A 5,305-nucleotide genomic window follows, 5' to 3' on the forward strand; every position below is an offset into this window, starting at 1 on the left:
AAGAGTGTAGAGGTCTAGAGGATATAAATATTAAATAGATAGAGAGGGGCACATATGAATTCATAAATTGGAATGTAAATTATTGTAAAACTTTCTGTTTCTATACGTGGGTCTTACCATAAAAACATGACTTTTTTAAATACATTAATCTTTGATTCTATATGTCATATTTCTCTAACTCTCTCTCCGATAAATATGTTCTCATAGTTTAATTATCTATAGTCATTAAGGTAGTAGTTAGTACTTCCTATAATCTTTGCTATATTAGTTGTCAATATTTGGCTAAAACATTTTAAATTAGACATTTCAAATTTTATAAATTTAATCCATTTCTTAGATACATTTTATTTTAAGATTAATTAATGTACCTTAAATACTCATACAAAAGCAATAAATAAACACAAGCAAACAAAATTGGTATCAATTAATAATATAAAAATATAAAATAATTCAAATAAAAGACATGGAAACAAAATAAATAGAAAAAGTGAAAAGGAGAAAGAAACATATCTAATGAAAACCTATATCATAGTCACGTGGAAGAAAAAAAAAAGTGAAACTAATGCATGCAATAGAGAGAAAACCTAATAAAAATTGGTGGAAGGCAATTTTAGATTTTCCAAAAAGGGTATGGGTAATTATATTATTTTTTCTTCTTAATGGGTTATAAATTCATGTCTTTTAAATTTGTGATGTATTAATATTTCTCTCTCATCTATTGCAGAGCCAATGTGAGAATTAATCTACTATAGATTTACAACAAAGGCACTCAATATCTCTATACTATAGATTTAAATTATAATTTTGATTATTCTACAAATTTTTATATTGAACAAATATGTGATTGATATAGTCGTAATTGCAATTGCATTATTACATAGACTTTAAAATCAACAACATTATAGGTGTAATTACTCAAAGGAATGGGATTTGGCTGCTTGATTCTCCAATAGCAATGAAAAAATGAAACTAATTGCAAAAGGCAAAGACATAAACATAAAATTAGGGAGACAAATAGATATTTGAAGGAGATGGAGAGAGAGGCCACGACCCATCTTCGATAGGGTTAATTTTGTTGTCTTACAAATTCACGATTTCATGCTTAATTACTACGTACATTCCCTTCTACGATGTTTCATATATCTCGTTTATATGTTCTAAAAATATTAAATGAAAAGAGAATGAAGGCTACAAAAGAATGAATCAAACAATAATGTCTTCAGTACAAATATTTAGATTAATAAGAAAATAATTTGAGAGGAAGAGTATATGAGTAGGAGATCATCGATGCGTTAATTGAAAATTACAATGATTGATGCAAAAAAGATGGTTTTCAATGAATGTGTGGTATAAAGCCTTATGTTGCAAACACAACATAAATAAATAACATTCTGTGTGTGGTATCGAGCTTTATACTTTTAATAAGATACTATGATTTAGTGTTATATCTGGATAAATTTTATTAAGAAGATAACATAAAATAGATTATATATAAAATATTTTCGATTAATCTTATACTTTAATTTTAGTGTAATAGTAATTATATTAATCTAAATATTTATAATTTTATCAAACAAACTATTATTTTTGTGAGAAATTGAACTAAGGATATAATTAAGATTTATAAAAATCTTCATCACTATTAAATTACTTTACAATTTGATATGATTAGCGAAATATTAATTATATATAATATATATTATAAATAAATATTATTGTACTCACTTAATAAGTTATGAGGACACATTTTTATTAATGAATTTTTAAATAAATTTCAATTTTAGATAATTGTGTTGGAAAGAGGAGGAAATGGGGCAATCTAATCACATTAAAATCAACAAATGGCCCCCCATTAATTGATGAAGAAAGGGGTTCCACGACTCCTTACTTTGTTTGTTACATTATTATTTATTTGGACTCTTGAATTGCAACTTACGACCCCTGCCCTTGGATCCAATAGCCATCAAATCACCCCGTGGTTTCATTTGCTGATTTGTCAGGTATAAATTATTAATAAATGAAAGATAATATTTTTTTTAAACAATAATTTATAATTTTCATCGATTTTATAAGTAAGATATGATTGAATTTATATCAATTCAATATAATAATATATATATATATATATTAGCTTTTTTTATATTATTATTTTAGTCATAAAAATAAAAATAACTATAAAAATCTACTTCTAAGAGATCATGTTTATGATCTTAAAATTTAAATAACTTTAAGATTAATAATAATAGCCCATGATTTATATCAAATTTTGTTTTTTTATTCAAGACTATTTTTAATATTTTTAGTGATTTAAAATACCATGAAATTTGTACACATCAAAACAAGATAAAGTAGTTTGGACGCATTAAGGGGAGATATATTATTCAGTAAAAAAGGACATTGGTGAAGATAATTGTGATCACTGGGCCACAGGTCATGGTCTGAATCTATTGTCGCTTCGTGATTGTAAGCAAATTAAATAGTCAAGCTTTAGAACTTTCTATCATTTCATTGAGTCAGGAAAACTTTAGCTAAAACAAGTAATAATAATACAATACCGTGTTAGGAAAAGATCATGAGAAGAGGGAAGGGGGTTTGTTCTAATCCTCTTACAAGATGCAAAGTAACAAATCCATTGAAAAATGCAAGTGTTTTGTGTTATCTCCATAATAGGCAAATTTGCAAACCGTTAATTTAATCGACCATATCAAAAGGGGAGATACTATTTATAAAAAGTGTTTGGATTTAATTTTAAGAAGAGAGAGGAGTAAAATATCTTTTTAATGATTTTTATTTCTTCCATTTTGAAAAGTTTCATACGGAAATGCGAGGAGAGAGAATTTATATATCTTAAAAATCATCTAAAATCTCTAATCATTTTTTTAAAATTAAATATGACTCTACTTTCACTTTTCTCATTTTTCCTTCGTAAAAGTTTCTTTTAGACTCTTCTCCATGGAGCCAAATAAACCATAAATGTAGAAGAAAAAAAAAATAGAAGTTGTTTACCATAATCATAAACAAAAAATTGTAAAAAATTTGATTTTTTTTGTTAGAGGAAGATATGTGTTTCTAAGAGAAAACTCACAATTTGCTTGATGCTTATTAGATAACTCAGATTGGTAGGAGTTTCATAATTAATACATACATTTAGATACATTAATTCTATATTTTTTTAATAATTAAAACACTTCTAGATTTTTACATATAAATTATATGTGGTTCTAGATTTTCCTAATTTCAAATTATTAATAACATTACTCCCCCTTAATTTGATTATTTTTTTCATTCCAATCCTTCTTTTAGCATTTCAAAGTCTTTAAATTTTAGTAGCTTTGTAAAAATATCTTAAACATAATATTGAGTCTACATATATTTAAGCTCATATTTAATATTGGCAATGCATTCTCTAGTAAAATGATATTTTGTGTTTATGTGCTTCTTACGATTATGAAACATTGATTCTTAACTTCTTACTTGTTCTCCACACACATATGAGTAGCTTCCTTTTGTGGTAAATACACATATTTTACATATCAGCAGCTTCTCTTATTTTACCCACAGATTCTCAACTTCTTACATGTTGTCTATTCACATATTGTTAGAAAAAACCAGAGATAATTAACAATAATTATCTCAATAATGTGGAATATTTTTTCCCTCACATGCATAGATAAATGGCCAAACAAAAAATACAATTCCAAGAGCAATAATAATTGACAGAAAATTAAATATGAGACAAACACAATTTTAACGTGGAAAACTTCCCTCAAATTGAGAGAATAAAAACCACGGGACCTAGTCGAGTAAAAACTTTCACTATAATAATTAATGAGTACACCAAGAGTCTTTCTAATAACAATAGGGAATATCAATCAACAATAACAACCCTATAACAACCTTATAACAACCTTCCACTAAAGTGGGTATGCCAAAGTAACTCTCAAAGAAGATAAAATTACTCAAATTATATATTAAAATAACAAACTCAGTGGTAGGAATAACATACTCAATTTGTAGATCAAACGGAGCAAGTTTGCTACACACCTGTTACCACCACTGGAACCAAACCCTTATTTTTCTTCTCTGGCAACCGTTCTTCTTCCGTTGTCTGTTTGTGTGTCTTCTTAGGATTTCTAAATCCCTTTTATTACCTTCAAGTGGGCCAAACCCATTAAAACCTTTTTTTTCTTTTTCTTTTTATTTCAATAATAATAATAATACTAGTAAAATTGGTGGGTTCCACTTGGGGAGTGAGCCCACCCAACAAATCTCCCCCTCACAATTCAAGTGGGAAGGTACTGCTCAACCATGCCAGCTTTCTTTCTGCAACATATCATCTTCGACACAGGCAATGTCTTCGTCATCATATCTGAACCATTCTCATCAGTATGAATCTTCTCAACTAAAAATGACTTCATTTCAATGCATCTCTTATCCAATGATATCACACTTCAATATGCTTCGACTTTGTATGAAAAGTCGGATTCTTGCTGAGATGGATCGCACTCTGACTGTCACAGAATAACACAAACTTGTCTTGCTTGAGGCATAACTCATGTAGGAATTTCTTCATCCACAAGAGTTCTTTGGAAGCTTCAGTTGCTGCAATGTACTCAACTTCAGTAGTGGACAAAGCAACACACTTTTGTAGTCTTGATTGCCAAGACACAACTCCCCCTGCAGAAGTCATCATATAACCAGAAGTAGATTTTCTAGAATCAAGATCACCTGCCATATCTACATCTGTGTAGCCACCCAACACGGGTTCACCACCTCCATAGCATAAACACACTTTGGAAGTGCCTCTAAGGTATTTGAGAATGCACTTCACTTCTTGCCAATGATCTTTACCAGGATTAGAGAGAAATCGACTAACAACTCAAACTGCATGAGCAATATCTGGCCTTGTGCATACCATAACATACATCAAACTACAAACTACGGATGCATAAGGAACCTTCTTCATCTATTCTTTGTCTTTCTCACTTGTAGGACATTTATCAGAATTCAATTTAAAATAAGTAGCAAGTGGAGTACTAACATGTTTGCAATTGCTAATGTTAAACCTCTCTAACACCTTCTCAATATAATTGTGTTGAGACAACCATAATTTATTATTCTTCTTGTCACGAGTAATTCTCATACCCAAAATTTGCTTTGCAGGACCCAAGTCTTTCATTGCAAAAGACTTGTTCAAATATTTCTTTAAAGATTGAATCTTCTTAGTGTCATGACCAACAATCAACATGTCATCCACATATAATAAGAGAATAATATAATCACCATCAGAGAATTTCTTGATGAA

The sequence above is a fragment of the Cicer arietinum genome, chromosome 8, assembly GCF_000331145.2.
Source record: "Cicer arietinum cultivar CDC Frontier isolate Library 1 chromosome 8, Cicar.CDCFrontier_v2.0, whole genome shotgun sequence".
Classification (NCBI taxonomy): domain Eukaryota; kingdom Viridiplantae; phylum Streptophyta; class Magnoliopsida; order Fabales; family Fabaceae; genus Cicer; species Cicer arietinum.